Consider the following 22,830-nt stretch of genomic DNA (forward strand, 5'->3'; position numbering starts at 1 on the left):
GTTTCCTCCCACCCTTCAAAACAGGTACCAGGGGTTGTAGGTCAATTGGGTGGCATGGGCTAGTGGGCCAAAAGGGCCTGCTACTCTGCTGTATGTCTAAAATTTAAATGTAAACTTTTCCCCTTTCACCCTTAACCCATGTCCTCTGGTTTGTATCTCACCAACCCTCAGTGGAAAAAGCCCATCTGTCTGTCCCCCTCATAATTTTAAATATCTCGTTCTCCTACACTCCAGGGAATAAAGTCCTCAACCCGATCCTCGGTGTAAAACATGCAGAAACACGCTCAGACAAACATGCATATTGTTTACTAAATAGTAGAATCCTGGAAAGTCAGTGTGATCCATTCCTTTGGTCGTTCAGCATTCTTACTGCCCGTGGGAAGCTGGTGGTGCAGGCTCTGATCCTCCTGTATCTCTTCCCCGACCAGAGCAGCTGAAAGATACTGTTGATGGGGTCCTCAATGATTTTGCGTGCCCTCTTCAGAATATGATCTGGTAGATCATGTTGATGGTGAAGGGAAACCCCAGTGATCCTCTCTGCCACTCTTATGGTCTGTGGATTGACCTTTGATCCATTTCTCTGCAGTAACGATCCCCACACTGTGATGCAGCCAACCAGGACACTCTCAATAACCTCTACAGAAGGTTGACAAAATAGTGGCTGGCAGCCTTGACCACTTCAGTCTTCCCAGGAAGTTGCGTCACTGTTGCACCTTCCTGACAAGTGAGGAGATGTTGAATCTCCACGATAAGTCACTAGTTAAGTGAACTCTGAGGAACTTGGTTCTCTCCACTAAAGAATTGTTGATGTGTAGTGGAGGGTGATTGTTCCTGGTCCTCCTGAAGTCCACAATCATCTCCTTCGTCTCGTCCACATTGAGAGTCAACTTGTTCCTCTCGCACCACTTCACGAGATTTTTCCCCTCTTCTCTGTAGAGAGACTCATCCTTGTTGCTGATGAGGCCGACGACTGTCGTGTTGTCTGCAAACTAGATGACTCTGTTGGGCTGGATCTGGCGAAGCACTTGTGGGTCAGGAGTGAACAGGAGTGGGCAGACGGTGCTTGACGTTCTGCTGTTGATTCAGACAGACTGCGGTCTTTCCATTTGGAAGTCCAGAATCCAGTTTCAGAGGGGGGCATTGAGTCCCATTGAGGACACAGTTTCCACCAGCGAATGATCACATTAAACGCCGAGCTGAAGTCGATGAACAACAGCCTGTCGTTTGAGGCATCTTCTCCAGCTGGTACAGGATGGCGTGCAGGGACAAGGCTATGGCATCATCAGTACTGCTCATACTAAATGCTTTGATGTATTAAGATCAGTGCTCTGTATGACCCTATCCATCTGTGATGCTACTTTCAGTGAATTATATATCTGTATTCCCAGATCCCTCTGTCCTACTGCACTCCTCAGTGCACGACTCTATCCATGTGTGTCCTACCTGCGTAAGTCTTTTCAAAGTGCAACACTTCGCGCTTGTCTGCATTAAATTTCATCTGTCATTTTGCAGCGCACTTTTCCTGCTGGTCCAGATCCCTCCACAAGCTTTGAAACCCTTCCTCGCCATCCACTGCACTTCCAATCTTGGTGTAACGTGAGGAAATCTAACTCCTTGGTACAACACCACTCTCCTCCCTCTCCATCACTCCTCTTTACGCTTCTGTCATCTGAATAACAAAAAGGACTACTTCAAAATGTTATGCAAATGTACTCCGGAAGATGCAGTTTATTTTGAACTGAAGTGGGAAAATTACCATGTCAATTAAAGTGATTTTAAAAAGCACAGCTGCATGTGATAACTGATGAATATTAAGGTTTGATTCAGACTGCAGGGATCCCATTAATAAAAGGTTCTATTTGTAGTGAATAAATGTGAAAATCTATCTTTGAAAAGGCAGGCAGTAGAGTGGGAGAGGGAGCTTGTGACAGGCTGTTTGCCCATTAGCCTATTGTAGCCTAAGAAGATATACAAACGACCAGTTAATTACACTGACCTGGGTCACAGTGGCATTGTGCAAAAATGGATAAACAATCATTTTTTTTTGTGTGCAGATGCAGTCAGACTATTCCAACCGATTTACCAACTCTGTGGAGAACATTGTACGAGCCTACATCAGGAAGAACCAAGAAGGAGAGGTTAATGAGACATTACGTGACAAGTGTAATTCACAGTCTCCTCTGACAACCCTAATTGAAGTTCCACATCTATCTCTAAGTGAAATAATAAAGGCTAAACAAAAACATTCTAGTTTACACATTACTTCTCAGAGGAATCATGTTTATAGCGCTGGCTCGGAGGCATTCTAACTGGGATCTACAGGATTGACCTGACAAGAGAGAGAGGCAAATCTGGACTGGGATCCTTGCTATCGATTTTGCAATGATTGCTTTTGCACAGCTCCTTATCCATCAGAAGGAAGGCTTTGGGAAACCTTCTACATCTTTAACGTGTGCTTCGAGCCAATCAAGTGGTACACCTGCCTCAATCACCAGTACACCATTCTCTCCAATGACACGAGGTCTGTACAATCAACAGATACTTGCAACAGGGACGGCACAGTTAGCGCAATGGTGTTACAACATCAGCGACCTGGGGTTCGAATCCCACACCATCTGGAAGGAGTTTGTACATTCTCCCTGTGTCTGCGTGGGTTTTCCCCAGAGGCTCCAGTTTCCTCCCACTCTTCAAAACATACCAGGGTTATAAGTCAATTGGGTGTAATTGGGCGGCATGGACTCGTGGGCTGGAAGGGCCTGTTACCATGCTGTATGTCTACATTTTTTTTTAAATGTAAAAACTGGACAATGTCCTGTTAACCAGCAAGTGGGTGCCGGGTCACTGAGAGAGCATCATCTGTGTTTCTGTATTAATGTATTTGCGAATCAATTTAGTGAGCATGGATTGAAACAAGACTATAAACTGGACTAGATTTATGTTACATCTCCACAAATCTCTGGTGAGACCACACTTGGAGTTTTGTGTTCAGTTCTGGTCCCCTCATTACAGGAAGGGTGTGGAAGCTACAGAGAGAGGGCAGAGGAGATTTACCAGGATGTTGCCTGGATTGGGAAATATGTCTTATGATGCAAGGTGAGCAGAGCTGGGACTTTTCTCTTTCGAGCATAAAGGAAGAGAGGAGACTTAATCGAGGTCTACATGATTCTCGTGGATGGAAGAAAAATAGAGAGTTACGGAGTAGGGAGGGTTTAGTTTTGTTTTAGGTATTTATTAGTTGGTTGAAGGGTGGTAACGTTCTGTGTTGTGGACTGTTAACCAACAACTCCTGTAGATTTTAGGAAAAAGGCAGAGTTTTGGGTAGTAGAGGAATGGAGGGGTCTGGGTAAATGGAGCTGTCCTGGCTAATCAGCTGTGAACTTGTTGAAATGGCGGGACAGAATCAATGGGCCGGATGGCCTCCTGCTCCCATGAGGCTCATGCATTTTAGAAATATGTTATTGCGCTAATTCCTGGGATGGGGAGTTGTCCCATCAAGTGTTTATGATGGCTGGCACGGTTAGCGTGACGCGATTAAAGCGCCGGTGACCAGGGTTCGAATCCAGTGCTGTCTGTAAGGAGTTTTATGTTCTCACCATGTTGCGGATGTTTCCTCCACATGCTCTGGTTTCTTCCCGCCCTCCAAAACATACTGGGGTTGTTTGGGTGTAGTTGAACGGCGCGGGTTTAAATGGCCGGAATTGGTTTCTGTAAATAACATTTTAAAAATCACATTAAATCTGCGTTCTTTTGGAGTTTCAAAGAGATGGCATTATGGAAATGTTTAAGAATGTTAAGAGTCAAAGTTTCCACTCATCGGTGAGTCTTGAACAAGGCAATGGAATTATGATAAAGTAGGATTTAAAACTGAGGTAAGTAGGAACTTTTTGTCTCATGTAACACTGTGGGTCGCTGGCATTCTCGATCCCAGAGGATTGTGGGGGGAAAACAGAAGAGTAGCAGATGCTGGAACGTCGAATGGGCAGTGAGAAACTGGAGGGACTCAAACTGTCTGTCAACATGTGGGGTCAAGACTCCATTGCGGTTGTTCAGATCTATTGTCAGAGGACATCACATACAACCCTGAGATTTTTTTTCTGTGGGGCCAGGCAGGATTTTCACAGCAGAGCAAAAAAAAAAACTGGACTCAAGAAAAGACATGTAAATAAGAGAAATATAAAGAAAGAAAGAAACACAAAATGACTGCAGTTCAGAAAATTCATATTCAATAATAAATAATGTACAAAGTCCTTCAATTCATCTCTGAGTTTGTGGTTGAGGAGTCTGACAGTGGAGGGGGAGCAGCTGTTCCTGAACCTGATCGTGCGTGTCTTGTGGCCCCGAGACCTCTTTCCTGATGGCAGCGGCAGGAACAGAGCGTGTGCTGGGTGGTGGGAATCCTCGATGATTGCTGCCGCTCTTGGACGGTAGCGTTCCCTGGAGATATTCTCGATGTTTAACTCAGTAATAAATAATGTCCTTGATTTTGAGGAGTCTGTTGGTGGAGAGGAAGCCGCTGTTCCGGAACCACAAGATGGGGAACTGACACAGAGGAGGGGTTGGAGTCTGGGCAAGGTGATCCAGTGGGATAATAGCCCACGCCTCTTCCTTTGGTCTTGTGTCCTTGAGCACAATGGACCAAGGCTGTCTGAGTGGGATGGAGAAGGATGAGAATCCACTCCAGTGACCAAAACAAGATTCCAGGATCCTGAATCCTTGTCTCAGGAGAAGGATTGTCTAACTGAGCAGAGGAGAATTCTCTGATCCTGTAGGCTGGGGACACTGAGTTAATGTGCAGTCAAGACTGAGATAGCTTTTTAGGCGCAAGGCATGTCAAGGCTTCTGGGGGTAGTGTTGATACCTAATATTTTGCCAGGTATGATTTGTGGCACCTGTGCTCGGCAGTGACCTTGAGGGGTTGCAGACTTCGGGAAAGTGGCAGACCAGCGCAGGCCACCAGTAACAGGGAGAATACCTCCCACTGAGGAGAAGCAGAGGATGCGACCCTGCCGAACGGTGACCAAGGCAGCGGACCAGCGATGGGCTCTGCGGCTTAAGGAAACACAGGCGTTGAGCTGCTGGCAGCTTGCGGGCAAGAAACTCGACAGGCCGCGGGCCACAAGTGACCTGAAATCAAAGGACTTAGACCAGGCAGTGGGCTACTGTTGACTGGCTTGTGGGAACCAGGTATCGGAACTGGGACTTGATAAGGTATCGAGGGCTGATGGAGCCTGAGCACTGAAGGGTTTCCTCGTCGTGTCTGGGCTCAGGTTGCCTATGGTTTGAACGGGTCTGTATGGTTGCAGACGCTGCAGGAGCGCTGGAGACGATCAACAAACCTTCAGTGTCTCTGGGGGATCTCTCTTCAGCTTCTCTTTTTCCTATTGTTAGGGGCACCGGCCAATGCTCATGGCAAATCTTTGCCTGCCTCACGGCAGACTGAAGGCAATTTCATGTAATAAAATAGAAATGTAATATTACGTGACAATAAATAGTATCTGATCTAAGTGACAGCACAGGTTTAGTGATCCTGTATTAGTCCGTCTTTTCTGGTCCTAAGGGGCCCCAACCAGCATCTTTCCCTCATTGGAACCTTTCTTCATACAAATTGCTTGATTCCCAGGGGCTTTAGAAAGACTTCAATGTTTGCAGAATTCTCTGAAACAGACAGATGTTGCAAAAAGCATCCCAAAACTGCAAATCTTTCTCTCCATGTGACAGGAGAGCGACTGTGCATGTAAATATTTTGAAACACTAATGTATAGGAGAAACTTCTAGCTTAGAGACACTTCATCATTCATTCTATGATCTGTGTTTGGATAATAAACTCAACAAATGTCACAAATTTAAATTGGTGACGAGTGCAATGGATTTGGAAATCTGCTTTTTAAATTCTCTGCGATCCTTGGTTCACACCTGTTCCCCGATTATTTATTTATAGACGATTAAACTTCATTTTTAAGTTGGGCACGTCGCCCTTTACCCCTCCTGTTCAATTCATTGAACAGTGAGCACATTGAAGATTTCTGGAATTCTCAAGGCCCCAGGGGTTCTGATTTGTCGAGCAGGGAGCTTTCATAGGTGAGTATAATTCTGGGGAAGAATCTAGAGGGACTTTGATAGAAAGAGGGAGGAAAGGCACATCATTGACCACTGTATATGTCTCTCTGCAGCTAATTTCTCTTTTCACGTTTCAGAAACTTTCTGCATTGTCTTCTGTTCTCCCTGGAGTTGTCAACTAATTTGCCTTCCTTCCCATTCTAGTTCCTCCTCAGTAGTGGGTTGATTGACAATGCAACAGCAAGAGAGAAGCCCAGGGCTCCCACCTCCATGTGGCAGAGTAATGATGAATTCATCATCCCACCCTCTCTGTGGCCTTGAACCGCGTGCACGCACACGCACACACACACACACACACACACACACACACACACACACACACACACACACACACACACACACACTCTCTTTAAATCCACAGAAACAAGCCCTGAGCTTCACTCACGGTGAGCGGAGACAGTGAACTACACTGGACTTTCCATTGTGTTCCTAACATCCTCTCATCCAGTTATAACCTTCCCTTAATCAAGAATCTCACCTTAAAATAAACACTTTTAATGTTCAGGCTGGGTTGATTTAAGTCTCCCATTATTACAGTAGATGTAAAACCTTCCATCCCCCCCTCCCATCTCCCATCTCCCTCCCATCTCTCCACTTTCCCTTCCACCCCCAACCCTCCCATCTTTACTCTCCCTCCAACCTCCTGTCTCTCCCTCCCCTTCCACCCTCCCAACTTCTTCCTCCCTACTCTCCCCTCCTGCCCCTGCCCCATCCTTTCCCCCTCCCATATCCCATCTCCTCTTCCCCACTCCACCCCCTCCCAATCACTTCCCCTTCCATTCCCAACCACTTCCCATGAACTCCCACCTCCCATCCCCTCTCCTCTTCCACACCCTCACCTCTCTCCTCCACTCCCACCTAACCCCAACCTCCTCTTACCTCTCCCCCACATCCAACCAACACCCACCCACCAACTAAACCACCTCCTGCATCTCACTCTCCCCCTCCAACTTTCTCCCTTACACATTCCCTCCCTTCTCACCCTTTGACTATCGCATACCACCTGCTGTCCTCCTCCCACCAACTCACTCCTGCCCTCTCCTCCCTTCCACGTCACCCCCCCCCCCACCTTCCCCCTAGATGTTTGGCTGCATTTGGACATCTCCACCCTCCTTGCCTCCATCCCCAGCCTCCCCTGGCTGCCCAGAGTGGGAGAGAGCCAGCAACGTTGCTTATCATTTCCAGCTTTTCCTTTCCTTGACAGCCTCGCTGCTTCCTCCTCCTCCTCCGAGCCCAGTTTCTGACCCACCTGGCTCGAGCCCTGCTCCACACAGCCCCTTTCCCCATTGCTCTGTATTGCCCTCACCCTCTCCATCATATTTCCCAACACTCCTGGATCATAACTTCCTCATCTAACAAGGCAAAATTAAAATTATTTGATATTGAACTCTATTTTCATTATTTGTATTCAAAAAGCACTTCGCCTCTTGGTATTTTGCTTGTTTATACCTTATAACACTTGTCGAGCCTACTCTCGTTTAAAAGCAGCCAAATAAATAACAGAGCGATAATGGAATGCCACTTACAACAGTGTTCTCTTCATGCTGGATCCCGTCACTGTTCCACTGAGTGACCCTCATGCTCTCCGCTAATGGTTTGCTCTCATCACCTTGCTGAACTGTTTTGGGATGATACCTCACGGTCAACCTGATTGATCGTTCGCTTAAAGCCTGTAATCCCATTGATTTCGGGCTTTAAGCAAATGACCAATCAGGAGCAAATGAGCCCGGAGCCTCCACGTTGATGCAATCACAAAGAAGGCTCGCCAGCGGCTAGACTTTGAGGAGGTTCGGCCTGTCACCGAAGACGCTTGTAAACTTCTACAGGTGGACCGTGGTGAGCATTCTGGCTGGTTGCGTCACTGCCTGGTATGGAGGCGCCAACTCTCAGGATAAGAGTAAACTCCAGAGGGTTGTTAACTCGGCCTGCGACATCACAGGCCCCAGACTTCACTCCATCGAGGGCATCTACATGAGGCGGTGTCTTAAAGAAAGCAGCCTCTGTCCTCAAGGACCCCCCCACCACCCAGGCTATGCCCTCTTCACTCTGCTACCATTGGGGAAAGATACAGGAGCTCCCAGCGGCACAAGGACAGCTTCTTCCCCTCTGCTATCAGATTCCTGAATGATCAATGAACCAAAGACACTGCCTCACTTTTCATGCCCTATTATTTAATTTTTTTACAGTCATGTTGTAAGATGGTTATAATATAAACGAATGCTGCTGCATTCAAAGCAAACACTGAACTTCATGACTTGTTCATGACAATAAAATTCTGATTCTGGTATCACTGCCTCATTGCTCGAATTGGACCTTCTTTAATGTGACCAATCATCGAATGCAGGAGATGCAAACAAGCAACATGGAAACTAGACACACTAGACTGGAAACATTGGAATCTGGAGCCAAGTAATCTGCTGGAGGAACTCGAGGGGTCAGGCACTGTCCGTGGGAGAGAAAGAATGGTCAAAACCCTTTATCAAAACCAAAAAAGGATTCCAATCCTAAACCCTCAATCATAGTCTACAAGATAATAAGATATAGCAGAAATAGGCCATTCAGCCCATCAAGTCTGCCCTGCCATTTAATCATCATTTGATTCATTTTCCCACTCACCCCCACTGCCTAGCCTTCTCCCCGGCTGATCAAGAACCTATCAATTTCTGCTTTAAATACATCCAATCATCTGGCCTCACAACCGCCTGCGGCACAAAATCCACAGATTTACCACCCTCCGGCTGAAGAAATTCCTCTGCATCTCTGTTCTAAGCAGATGCCCTTCAATCCTGAAGTTGTACCTTCTTGTCCAAGACTCTCCCATCATGGTAAACAACCTTTCTACATCTACCTGGACCATTCTTCCAGCGACTCAGTTAGATTGAGTTTCTGCATTTCACGATTGGCACAAGTCCCATCACAGTGGTAAACAGTCATCGCTGTTTGCCCGGAGGAGGTGAATCTAAGACTAGAAGGCATGGGGATAGATTTAAAAGGCACCTGAGGTACATCTTCTTCACATGGTGTGTGTGGCATGAGGACGACAGGACAATTGTAGCATTCAGAAGATGTTTGGATAGGTACATGGCTAGGAAAGGGGCTGAAATGGGACTGTTTCCTGGGACAAGTTGGTGGCAATAAACAAGATGGGCTCAAATACGTTCTTGTTCCCAAACATGAGCCCTGTTGCTCATGAGTATTTGCCACTTGACCTGCAGAAGGTTTAGAGCATTTTCTGTTTTTGCACCATCTGCCGTTAGAACATAGAACATTATAGCACAGTGCAGGCCCTTTGGCCCATGATGTTGTGCTAGCCTATATATACCTACCAAAAAAAAACTAAACTCTCCCTTTCTCACTCCCTCTATTTTTCTTCCATCCATGTGTCTAAGAGTCTCTTAAATGCTTCTAATATTTCAGGCTCCACCACCCCTGGCAAGACATTCCAGGCACCCATGGTGTAAAAAAAAACACTTATCCCTGATGTTTCCTCTCAACTTCCCTCCCTTCACTTTGTACACCTGTCCTCTAGTGTTTGCTAACCTGTCCCTGGGAAACAGGTGCTGGCCGTCCACCTTATCTATGCGTCTCATAATCTTGTGCATGTCTATTAAGTCTCCTCTCATTCTTCTTCATTCCAAAGAGAAAAGTCCCAGCTCTGCTAACCTTGCCTTATAAGACTTATTTTCCAATCCAGCTAACATTCTGGTAAACCTCCTCTGAATTCTCTCCACAGCTTCCCCATCCTTTCTTATGAGGTGACCAGAACTGAACACAATATTCTAAGTCTGGTCTCACCAGAGATTTGTAGAGTTGCAAACTCCTGAACTCAATCCCCTGATTAACGAAGCCCAGCATCCCATAGGCCATCTCAACTATCCTAGCAACCTGTGTGGCCACAAAAGATTTGTGGATTTGGACTCCAAGGAGCGTCTGTTCTTCCACACTGTTAAGATTCTGACCATTAATCTGCCACCATCCACATTCCAACCAGATCCCAGCCAGAGAGGTCACATGACCCACCACCATCCACATTCCAACCAGATCTCAACCAGAGAGGTCACATGACCCGCCACCATCCACACTCACCTCACCACTGGTGGCATCCCTACCTTGTGCCTTCATTGGCCCTGAGCTGAGCTTTCAGTCGGACGTATGTTGAATGAGTGCCAACTTCTCGGCGGCTATTGTAAAGGGTTATTAATGTGCAATAAGAGGCTGAACTTAGGAAGAACAAATTCACGAGAATAAAACATTGGATATTGATATAATGCGGGAGAAACAAAAAGCTTTACAAGAAAGGAATGATTTGAGAAGATTAACCTGCCAGGCAGCAGGATTCTGGATGGGGTTGATACTGATGAATATGCTTTATTTACATATAATCTGTTCTTGGTTTAGGAAACAGCAGGCACAGGCAGTTCGATCGTAGTAATTTATCGGCTGCAGGACACGCATTAGGATGTGCCGAGGAGCCAGAAGCAGTAAATGTCATCTCAACTGCCAACAGACTCTTCATTACAAACTCTGCTAGTTGCTTACCTCAGGGAGATCTACCAACAATCTCATGGCACTGCTCTTCATTCAAGGGGAAACCCTGTCCTGTAGGTGTTGTTCAATGCCAGCCAACAATCGTGAGCAGAAAAGGTAGGTGCTTCTGTAATCCATAAGTCATAGGAGCAGTAAAGGGGCTATTCACCCCATTCTAAGTGGACACTCTTGAATGCTGGACTTGATGAGGGGAGGCAGTAGATGTGGTCTATATGGATTTTGGCAAGGTCCCCCACGAGAGACTCATTTAGAAAGCTATGAGGCATGGGATCTTGGCTGTGTGGATAAAAAAATTGGCTTGCAGGTACAAAGAAGAGAGTAGCAGTGGAAGGAAAGTATTCTGCCTGGAGGTCAGTGACTAGTGGGGGGGGGCCCACAGGGACCTGTTCTGGGACCCCCCCTGCTCTTTGTGTGATTTTTATACATGACCTGGATGAAGAGGTGGAAGGATGGGTCAGTAACTTTGCGGATGACAGGAAGGTTGGAGGAGTTGTGGAAGGAGCTGAAGGTTGTCGAAGTTTACAAGAGGATATAGACAGGATGCAGAGTTGGGCAGAGAAATGGCAGATGGAGTTCAATCCGGATGAGCGTGATGGGATGCATTTTGGAAGGACAAACCAGAAGGCTGAGCACAGGGTTAATAGTTACTTAAGCGTGTGGATGAACAGAGGGACCTTGGGGTTCAAATCCATACATCCCTCAAAGTCATTGAACATGTTGATAGGAGAGTTAAGAAGGCCTATGGGATGCGAGATTCATTAATGGGGAATTGAGTTTGAGTAGGGGTCATGTTGCAACTCTATAAATCTCTGGTGAGACCACCCTTGGAGTATTGTGTTCAGTTCTGGTCACCTCATTACAGGAAGGATGTGGAAGCTACGGAGAGGGGGAAGAGGGGATTTACCAGGATGTTGCCTGGATTAGAAAATGTCTCACCAGGCAAGGTTAGCAGACCTGGGACTTTTCTCTTTGGAGTGTAGAAGGATGAGAGGAGACTTAGAGGTCTACACAATTATGAGAGGCACAGATAAGGTGGACGGCCAGCGCCTGTTTCCCAGGGCAGGAACAGCAAACACCAGACGATGCGTGTACAAAGTGAAGGGAGGGAAGTTTGGGGGAGACGTCAGGGGTAAATAGCTCAGTGGTTAGAGCACTGGTCTTGTAATTTAGGAGTTGTGAGTTAGTTGCTCGCTGGGGCCTCATTTCTGGGAGGGGCACTGGACAAATTATGATTCTCTGTCTTTCTTACGGTAGACAAAGTTAAATAATTTTATGTATGTTACATTCTGGATATAGTATCACTGACAATAATGGAACCTTTATTTAGTTTTCTATTTATTTTAAGTTTTTTACCCTGAGAGTTTGGAATGCCTTGCCAGGGGTGGTGGTGGAGGCTGGAACATTATGGGCATTTAAGAGAGACAGACACACAGATGATAGAAAAATAGAGGGTTATGAGGTTAGGAGAGTTTAGTACTTTTTAAAGAATTTATGGGTCGGCACAACATTGAAGGCCAAAGCACCTGTACTGTGCTGCAGTGTTCTATGTACCGTCCCTGCTACACTAACCGTGTCCCCCTACACTTACTGTGCACCCCCTACACTAACCATGTCCCCCTACACTAACCGTGTCCCCCTACACTAACCGTGCCCTCTACACTAACCGTGCACCTTCCTACACTAACCGTGCACCCTCCTACACTAACCGTGGACCCCCTACACTAACTGTGCGCACTCCTACATTAACTGTGGTCCCCTACACTAACCGTGTCCCCCTACACTAACCGTGCCCCCTACACTAACTGTGCACCCCCTACACTAACTGTGTCACCTACACTAACCATGTCCCCTACACTAACTGTGTCCCCTACACTAACCATGTCCCCTACACTAACTGTGTCCCCCTACACTAACCGTGTCCCCCTACACTAACCGTGTCCCCCTACACTAACCGTGCCCCCTACACTAACCGTATCTACCTACACTGACCGTGTCCCCCTCTACATTAGCAATGCTGCCCCCCAACCACCCGCCGACCTGCTGCTTTTACGTTATAATAAACCTCCCAGTGATCTGGGTAAGATTAGATGGAGACAGGAAACAGGACCTGAGTCAGTTTAAAGAGAAGATGGGAATGGAGGTCCTGCCAAGCTGGAGGGGAATGTGGGAATCAGAGACTGAAGGCAGCATAGGGGTCCAGGTGAACAGAAACATCTTGATCCTTAACAGATAATGAGCAGAGAAATGGAGTTCAAACTGGACAAGTGTGAGGTGTTGCATGTGGGAGGCCAAAGGTAAGGACAATGTACACAGTTAATAGCGGAAATCGTTAAACGCTTTGATGTGCAGGGTCAAGGGCTGATGAGTCAGTTTGGTTCAACTGAGCAGCAAAACATTGCACAGAGAGTGTCCGTCTGTTCCAGGACGATGAGGGACATAGACAACGTGAATGCTCCAGTCGTTGTACATTTCTGAATTGGAGAATGTGTCTCATGAGGCAAGGTTAGCAAAGATGGGGCTTTTCTCTTTGGAATGTAGAAGGATGAGAGGAGACTTACCAGAGGTCTACAAGATTCTGAGAGGCATAGACAGGGTGGATAGCCAACGCCTGTTTCCCAGGGCAGGGTAGCAAATGCCAGAGGAAATATGTACAAAATGGAGGGAGGGAAGTTTAGGGGAGACAAGGTTTTTTACACAAAGTGTTGTGGGTGCCTGGAATGTATTGCCAGGGATAGTGGTGGAGGCTTGTACAATAGGGGCATTTAAATGGTTTTTAGGCTGGCCCATGGATCCAAAAAAAATAGAGGGTTTGGGTGTGAGGATAGATTGTTGAGTAGTTTTGTATAGGTCAGTACAATATTGTGGGCTGAAGGGCCAGTACAGTGCTGTAATGTATGTTTGATGACTCAGGACTATGACAGAAGGTTTCTGGTGTAAGGAGGGGAATAGTAAATCTGTGGAATTCTCTGCCCATGGAAGTAGTGAGACCGCCTTGTTGCATGCATCAAACTCACAGGTAGATTTTTGACTGAACTTCCTGAGAAGACTGAAGTGGGCAAGGGCACCGGCCACCATCCTGTCAACCTTCTACAGGAGCTCTATCAGAGCATCCTGGCCGGCTGCTTCACAGTGTGGTGCGGTCGTTGCAGAGAAATGGATCAGAGGTCAATCCACAGGACAGTGGCAGAGATGATCACTGGAGTCTCCCTCACCCCCCAATTGACGTGATCTACCGGGATCATTATTTGAAGAGGGCATGAAAAATAATTGAGAACCCCTTCCATCCCGCACACAGCATCTTTCAGCTGCTCCGGTCAGGGAAGAGATCCAGGAGGATCAGAGCCAGATCTATCAGACTGAGGATCAGCTTCCTCCCACGGGCAGTGATAATTCTGAACGACCAAAGGAACTGCTCACACTCACCCTCCAAGACTCTCATTTGTTCAAAACAATATTTATATATTTATTTTTATAGATATTTGTCCTGCATATGTATTTTGGTCTGTATGTGTGTTATGTCTGGTTGTGCATCTGCATGTTTTGCATCAAGCACCAAAGAAAGCTGCTTTGTTGGGTTGTACAGATTACTATGCAATCAGTTGACAATAAATGACTTGAATAGTGGGGGAACAGGCGGGTAGGCCGAGCTGAGTCCATGGCCACATCAGCCATGATCTCGCTGAATGGCAGAGCAGGCTTGACGGGCTGGACGGGGCCAACTTGTGCTCCTGGATATATGTTCTTTTTATCCCCAGGGTTGATGATTCCTGAACTCGAAGGCATAAGTTTAAGAACAGCCCAAGGGGAGTTTTTGTCACTCAGAGGTCAGTCTCCATCTGGAACAAGCTGCCAGAGGAAGGTAGAAGGACAGATATGAGGGCAAGGATATGGAGCAAATGCAGGCAAATGGGACTTGCTCTCAATGCCAACTTGGTCAGAATGGACAAGTAGGGACTGAAGGGCCTGTTCCATGCTGAGAGACTCTGTGATTTAATGACTCGAGTCAGTGGAGTGTGATCTGTATCCATAGATTCAGAGCTGAGACTGATTCCAAGTGAAATTCACAAAATGACCCACTTTCATGTGGAAATCCTGGTCATTTCCATTGTTCCTTTCATTCTTATTGGAAAGGAGAAGATTTGGCATCAACTCCTGACCTTTGTACTACCTCTGGCTTTGGGCAAAGGTGCCCCAGTTGAAGTCACTGGGACCTAGACTCCCTCTGCTGCGTTAGGCTGCTTTACATTCCACGGCACCAGGTTTAGCCCAAAGCATTGAGAGCTGTCAGATTTCCTGCATGGACATGGGAACGGAGGGGTAAGTGAAGCAGATTTAAGCAGCTCCTGCTGATTCTCTATCGCTCTACACTCCAGGCATTCGAAGGCAGCTGGCAGAAAGCTGGAGAGAGAGACACACACACAAGTTCAGTCACTCCACTTTGTTGAGCGTTGCAATCTGCTTGTAATCCTCTTGATGAGTAAACAGCTCAGGAATACTTGTTGGTGTACTTGTTCTCAGCAACAGGGATGAGATACTGGGATCTTGAGCAAATAACAAGCTGCTGTAGTGACTCGTGGGGGGTGTGGTTAAGGGGGGGCCAAGGCAAGCCTCCGTGTGGAGGACGATGCTTCCTGACCTTCTGAGTTCCTCCAGTCATTCTCATCAGGGGACCACAGCACTTTGAAGTAAAAGCCTGGTTTTCTTTTCACCTCAAATAATATAATTTTTTTAACGTAGTCAGTAGGAGAGCAGTACGGAAGAAACCATAACTTGACTGCTTCACAGGGAAGGGGGCCCATAAACTTTAAGCAGAGTCCTTGGGGTGGGGGGGGGGGGTGGGGGGGTGGTGGCTGCAGCCAATAAAAGGTTGGGAATGTTAAATCAGAGAAACTCTGCATGTCAAACAGCGAACTTAATGCAGCAAAGATAAAGGTGCAGAGCCAACGTTTCGGGCCTGAGCCCTTCATCAAGGTATAAGCCACATATAGGCAGATGCCCAAAGGAAACTCAGCAGGTCAAACCATGTTCCTTATGTAGCAAAAGTAAAGTTACATAATCAATGTTTCAGGCCTGAGCCCTTCATCGAGGTTTGGAAAAATGTCGGCAACATTTTCTTTGGGTGCCTGTCTACATTTGGTTTCTACCTTGATGAAGGGCTCAAACCTGAAATGTTGGTTCTGTATCTTTATCTTTGCTCTATCAAGGACACTGTTTGATCTGCTGAGTTTCTCCAGCATCGGGTTTTTACTTCAACCACCATGTCTGCGGATTTTTGTGTTTTACTTTTTCCAGTACTTGACATTTTTGGCTCTTGGGCCTATCAACGCCTCGCATGATTTATCAGGTCTCCCCTCAGCCTCCGATGTTCCAGAGAAAACAACGCGTTTGTCCGACCTCTCCCCTCAGCTCATGCCCTCTAATCCAGGCAGCATCCTCTTCTGTACCTTTTCAAAACCCCTGCATCCATCCTGTAATGGTTTTGCATACACCGTTCTTAGCGCGACCTATGCAAAAAATGAGGATTTCAAAATGTCCATTCAAAGAGTTACATCATCGTTCTGCAGCTCGTTGCCCATATGAGTGAGTCTCGTTAAATACAGCACAGTAACAGGCCATTTCGGCCCATGAGTCCGTTTGCCCAATTTACACCCAATTAATCTACAACCTCCGGAACGTTTTGAATGGTGGGAGGAAACCAGAACCCCCAGGGAAAACCCATGCAGACACGGGAAGAAGGTACAAATGCCTTACAAACCCCAGTCCTGATCGCTGGCGCTGTGAAGGCGTTGCACTAATCATTTTGCCAACTGTGCTGCCCAATGTGGTCCATGTTCTTGGACCATATTCCTCTCATCCTCTCCTATCTAAGAACCTGCCTGAATGGCTTTCAAATGGTGTAAAGGGTTCAGAGGCTGAGGGTCCCACACAAGCTGTGGGTGACCCCACATAGGCTGCTGGAGAATGGCTCATGGGAACCAGGGATTGGAACGAGGATTTGGGAGGATGTTGGGGGAAAGAAGGGCTCCCAAGGGCCTCGGGCGCTGAAGGCTTCCTGATCATGTCAGAGGTTTGGATCTGGAGCTTGTGCTGCCAATGGGTCGAACAGAAGCCTGTGTGGCTACAGAGACTGCTTCTCTTTCACCTATTGTCAGGAGTACCAGGCAATGCTCACAGCAGCTCTTAGTTTCCTTACGGCAGGCAAAAGCATATCATGCATATTACATTTTTATGGATTATTGCATGACAATAAAAAGAACCTTGAACCTTAATTATATCCACCTCTACCACTTCCTCTGTTCAGTCAGAGTGGGGTGAGGGCAGAAGAAGACTAGATTCAAAACAATCGGACTAATTCTGTCAAGATGGTCATACCAAGGTTCTGGGACCATGGGACTCGGGTGTTGGCACAGATGAGGTGAAATAATCTTTGGCCGAAGCTATGCAGGTGAAGCTGAGAGACAGAGAACCGACTCCTCCATTGTCAACACTGAGGCCAAACTCTTCACCATCAGCCTGGGATCCTGAGGACATGAAGATTGGTCGTCAGCAATCAACCTGGAGCTGAACTGCAGAAAGTTTACGTTTAAGGAATATTTCCTCCACTTACATTGAAAGAATTTGTAAAAGGAAATAGGTGATGGCTGAGGGTTTTTGCGTTACTGGAGATGTTCCCAGGTCTCAGGAGGGTTTCCTCCCTTCAGTTTATTCATTGGAGCACAGATGGAGGCAACCCGGAATCAACATTGCCATGTGTACTGAAATATAGCAAAATGACTTTATTTCTGGCATTAACATCGACTTCTCCAGTTTCTGTTAAGCCATTAGTTTCAAGTTAATTTTGGAGAAGGACAGGTCTGGGCCATGGTTTGAGATTCTCAAGTGGTGAAAGGCCAATTTTGAGGAAATGAGAAAGGATCTAGATTGGGAAAAGCTGTTTTCGGACAAGGATGTGTGAGGTGAAATGTTGAGAGTAGAGTCTGTATGTTCCTGACAGGATTAAAGACAAGGTTAGCAGTTACGGATAACCTTGGTTTTTGAGGAATAATGGGTATCTGGTTTGGAAGAAGAGAGGGATAGAACAGGTATAGGCAATATGGAACAAATGAGGTACTTGAGGAGTAAATAAATCCAATAAAAACCTCAAAAAAGAATCAGGAAGGGTAAAAAATGTGAAATTGCTTTGGCCGGCAATGTGAAGGAAAATCCTAAGGGTTTCTACAGGTATATTAAGAGCAAGAGGATATTAAGGGACAAAATTCGTCCCCTTAATGTTTTTTTTTTCATCAGTATTCACTCAGGAAACAGGAAAAAAGTCATGGGAAGTAAGGAAAACAAGCAATGAGGCCATGGAACTGATACAGATTAAAGAGGAGGAGGTGCTCACTGTCTTAAAACAAATAAGGGTGGATAAATTCCCAGGGCCTGACAAGATAGTCCCTCAGATCATGAAAGAGGCTGATGGAGAAATTGCAGGGGCTCTGACAGAAATACTTAAAATGGCCTTTGCCACGGGTAAGGTGCTGAAGGATTGGAGGGTAGCTCACGTTGTTCTGTTGTATAAAAAAGGCTCCAAAAGTAACCCTGATAGTCCAGTGAGCCTAACATCAGTAGTAGGTAAATTATTGGAAGGTGTTCTAAGAGATTGGATGTACATTATTTGGATAGCCAGAAACTGATTAGAGATAGTCAGTATGGCTTTGTGCATAGAGGGATCCGGGAATACAGATACATAATTCCCTGAAAGTAGTGCCTCAGATGGATAGGGTTGTAAAGAGAACTTTTGGCATATTGTGCAGGGGTTCTGATCTCCGTGTCATTAACTGGGAGCAGTGCAAAGAAAGTTCTCTGGGTTAATTTCTGGGTTGGAGATTTGTCCGACTGAGAGCAGCTGAGGGAGTTGGATGTTTAGCAGGACATGGGCCATTCGTAGTGAAACAGAAAAGATGTTGAGGTGGGCTTAACAGGGTAGATTCTGAGATGTTTCCAATAGTGGGAACATAATTTCAAGACAAGGGTTAACCTTTATAACATCAAATGGAACTGAAAATAAAAACTAGTGTTTGTAACATTAACCAAGCAAGCTACATAATCCACCTTAAGTAATGCCCTTGAAAGGATAACACTGGTCTGGCCCAGACTAATGTGGTTGCATCACTGTCTGCTACAGAGGTTCCAGTGCACAGGAGAGAAGAACATTCCAGAGGGTTGTTCACTCGGCCTGCGATATCATGGGCACCAGAATTCACCCCATCGAGGACATCTACAAGAAGCCGTGTCTTCAAGGACACCACCCCTCCCCCCCCTCCCCCCCCCCCCCCCCCACCACCCAGCTGTGCCCTCTTCACTTTGCTGCCATCAGGAGGGAGGTACAGGTGCCTGAAGATGAGCACCCAGCTTCTTCCCCTCCACCCTCAGATTTCCAGACACCACCTCACTTTCTTGCACGAGCCATTTATATTTGATGTGTGATTCACAACACTGTTTGCACCATGACTTGGCCACAAAACAACACATTTCAGGACATGTACATGATAATCAATTCTGATTCTAAAAAATGTGCCCCTGATGTCATTCATCCTGCTCTTATACACCCTCGTCACTGAGGCAGCCCTGCAACAACTCAGGAAGGCTGGAAAGGCTTTGGCCGTTGATACTGTTCAGCATACTTGGTCTCCCCTGGCACGGTGTAATTTGAGCTTCTCATCTTTGCTATGCTCTCCACGTTGGATCCTGCATGAGAACACTTACAGAATTAAACAGGTAGTGTAACCTTAGTGGGAGTAAATCAAGCATAGCAAATAAGCACTTCCCAAGTGTTCAGGGAAAGCAGCAATTTTTTAATACAGATATTTTGCTGCATCTCATGCACTTGTCGAAATGGCTCTGAGAATCTTGCAGATACTGTGAGGAGGTGTCAAGGCCTTTTCAGTTGCATTGTACGGGTGTTTCACATGAAGTCCTAATGTGTCCTAACAGGTACAATTACTGTGGAGATTGACAGCCAAGCGTCAAGTGGTCTGACTTCAGGGGAGAATTTTTCCACATACTCCCAGCTAACATTCACCCTCAACCAATATCAATGGCCAAAAACACGTGGTCCAGTTACTTACTCAGTCGCTGTAGGAGGCTGTGGGAGCCTTAGCCATGTTTCCCACAATAATGGCCGAGACTGCAAGTAGCTGCATTGTTCTCCACGCACCGTTGTCTCATTCCTCCCCAAACTGCACTACTGCATTATTTTCCCCCAAACCGAATGATTGCCCCTCTTCCCCCCCCAACCGCACAGTTGTCCCTCTTCCCTCAAACTGCACAGTTGTCCCTCTTCCCCCAAACCGCACAGTTGCCCCTCTTCCCCCCAAACTGCACAATTGCCCCTCTTCTCCCAAACTGCACTGTTACCCCTCTTCCCCCAAAATGCACTGGTACCCCTCTTCCCCCAAAACTGCATCGTTGCCCTCTTCCCCTAAACTGCACTGTTGTCCCTCTTCCCCCCAAACTGCACCGTTGCCCTTCTTCCCCCCCAAACTGTAGTTGCCCCTCTTCTCCCCCAAACTGCACCATTGTCCCTCTTCCCCCCCCCCCAAACTGGACTATTGCCCTTCTTCTGCCCAAACTACACAATTGCCCCTCTACCCCCTAAACTGCATGGTTGCCCCTTCCCCCCCCAAACTGCACAGTTGCCTCTCTTTCCCCCAAAGTGCATCATTACCCCTCTTCCCCTGAAACTGCACCGTTGCCCTCTTCCCCCAAATTGCACCATTGCCCCCTTCCCCCAAACTGCACCATTGCCCCTCTTCACCCCCAAACTGCACCGTTGTCCCTCTTCCCCCCAAACGGCACTCTTGCCCTTCTTCCGCCCAAACTGCACTCTTGCCCTTCTTCCCCCAAACTGCACTGTGGTCCCTCTTCCCCCCAAACTGCACCGTTGCCCCTCTTCCCCCCCAAACTGCACTGTTTCCCCTCTTTCCCCGAAAGGGGAGCAGCATCATGCAAGGCCAGGAAGCCCATTCCCCATACCCTCACGGACCATGTTGTGTGACGGAGCTATCGCTGCCACCGCAGGGATGGTTCTGGGGTCAAGGCTCACACACTGGAGCAGCTTGTAATTTAGCTGTTTCCCATTAGCCAGCTGTTTGTTTTTCTGCCACAGCTCCTTATCTGTAGCTCTGCAGGCCAGCGTTGCCTGAGCATGCCAGGATTAACTGTCAGTGCTGTGATACTATCTGTAAATTGCTTTTCTGTGAAATGCCCTAATGTAATAGAACTCTCCATTGTTGTGTCATTGATTATGCATTGATACAAAATGCCTGTCTTTTCCTCAATACTTTCAGAAAATTAAAATTCTTTAAGACCAACAAACTGTTCAGGTTCATTTCTAAATAAGTGTCCTTTCCCTCCTCGTGATGTTTTATTGTTAACCTTTAAGGCGCTGATCTGCCTTGAGAGAAGTGGGGAGGTGTTTTAACCAACGCAGAAGAAAGTAAGTGACACTGGGATTTGGTCCCAGGCCAATGTTCCCCAGGGTCAAAGGCTAGATTACTTGCTGGTGACCTCGATGGGAAAACCAGATGGCTGAGAAGACCTGCACCGGACACCTCCCGCAAAATGGATGGATGTGTTGAACACCTCTCTGATAGTGAGACGTCTTTATTCTCTCCTGGAAACTCTGCTCTAAAGCAGAGAAGGAGAAGATAAGAACATGAGAACCAGGAGCAGGAGTTGGCCATTTGGGCCATTGAGCCTGTTCCGTCTACAATGAGATTATGGCTCATCTCCACCGATCTGCCTTTTCCCCCACATCTCTTAATTCTCCTACAATGTAAAAAACTATTCCACCTTGTCTGAAATATATTTACTGAGGTCGCCTCCATTGCTTCAATGGGCAGTGAATTCCACAGATTCACCACCCTCTGGGAAAAGCAGTTCCTCCTCATCTCCGTCCTAAATCTACTCCCCTGGATCTTGAGGCTATGTTCCACCTGAACCTCCCCTCAGAATCCCCATAAACTCTGTTACACCCAAACTCCTCCCTCAATACCTGCCTTGGAACCGGGCCAGCAACATGTGAGATGCGCTGATGTCTTATGGTGATTAAAGCCTGTTAATCACACCTCTCTGTTAATGAGGCTGATCGATAGTGCTACAATTTAATCACCATAAATTTGGGGCCATGGGCAAGGCAATACAGGCGGAAAAGATGGACACCGACCCTCAAGACCCGGAGGATGGACAGATCACAGGTCGTGTTGGAGGGGAGATGGAGGCCTCCATCAAGTTCAATCAATGGCTGCACTGCCTCAACGCTTTCACGAGACACAACAACGTGCAGAGTGAGGAAGATAAACGAAATCTAATCTTCACTCAGCTCAGCCACCACGTTTTTCAGATGATCACAGACTGAACAACTTACCCGGCCGCAAAGGAGCTCCTGCAGAGACCGTATCGGACCCCAACAAATGTTATCTACACCAGGTACCTTCTAATCAGTCGTAGATAAGCGGCTGGTGAGTTGGTGGATGAATACATGCAGGTCCTATGGGAGCTGGGGCAAGCCTGTGGCTGAGAAAGGTCTCTGCTTCTGCCTGCTTCGAGGAACTGATACCTGATGCATGTGTAGCTGGATTCAAGTCTGATCATATCAGACAGTGACTGCTAGAAAAGAGCAATCAAAGCCTGCAGGAAGTCGTCGACCTGGCAAAAGCGTAGCTGAATGCAGAGATCTTGTCCTCTGGAAACGTGGCCACCACATGGAGGATCAGGCACCGTCATCTTGGGATGTGGGGTCCTAGGTCACCGGTGTCACCATCACGCACCCGAAAAGCTACTTCTGCGGCCACGCGAAACATCCCCGCAAGAGCTGCCTGGCCTAAAACATCACATGTTCTGCCTGCGGGAAGAAGGGACCCTACAGGAAGGTACATAGGTCCCAACCTTCCTCCAGCAGTGCCATTTACGGCCAGCAGCCACCACCATCTTGGTCCACGACACTTACGGCGCACCTTCTGGCTGCAGGAAATGGATCTGCGGGACCATGGGGACCGAAAACTGGGATAACACCACTTCCGGCGACGAGGAGGTAAACGGTTGATCACAAACTGCCTATTTGATACCAGGAGCGTGGAAAGCCTCATTCTCCCAGGCACAGTGCAACACTACTCCCTCAGG

At 47.1% G+C, this 22,830-nt stretch overlaps 2 long non-coding RNA genes across 3 annotated transcripts in view; one reads left to right on the forward strand and one right to left on the reverse strand.

Moving 5' to 3' along the window:
- Positions 1–19,904, reverse strand: part of LOC138758370 (uncharacterized) — a 34,420-nt gene extending 14,516 nt beyond the window's left edge. Inside the window, exons 1-4 of one of the 2 annotated variants that reach the window (XR_011354258.1) lie at positions 19,776–19,904; positions 17,038–17,186; positions 3,594–3,705; positions 1,997–2,110 (exon numbers count right to left, since the gene is read on the reverse strand). This is a non-coding gene — a long non-coding RNA (uncharacterized lncRNA). The remainder of the gene's footprint in view (positions 1–1,996; positions 2,111–3,593; positions 3,706–17,037; positions 17,187–19,775) is intronic. The other variant, XR_011354257.1, reaches the window with a different exon arrangement.
- LOC138758371 (uncharacterized) lies at positions 13,073–21,024 on the forward strand. The gene is made up of 2 exons (XR_011354259.1): positions 13,073–13,167; positions 18,833–21,024. It is a non-coding gene; the product is annotated as an uncharacterized lncRNA (long non-coding RNA).
- Positions 21,025–22,830: the final 1,806 nt, after the last annotated feature.

The sequence above is a fragment of the Narcine bancroftii genome, chromosome 3, assembly GCF_036971445.1.
Source record: "Narcine bancroftii isolate sNarBan1 chromosome 3, sNarBan1.hap1, whole genome shotgun sequence".
Taxonomy (NCBI): Eukaryota; Metazoa; Chordata; class Chondrichthyes; order Torpediniformes; family Narcinidae; genus Narcine; species Narcine bancroftii.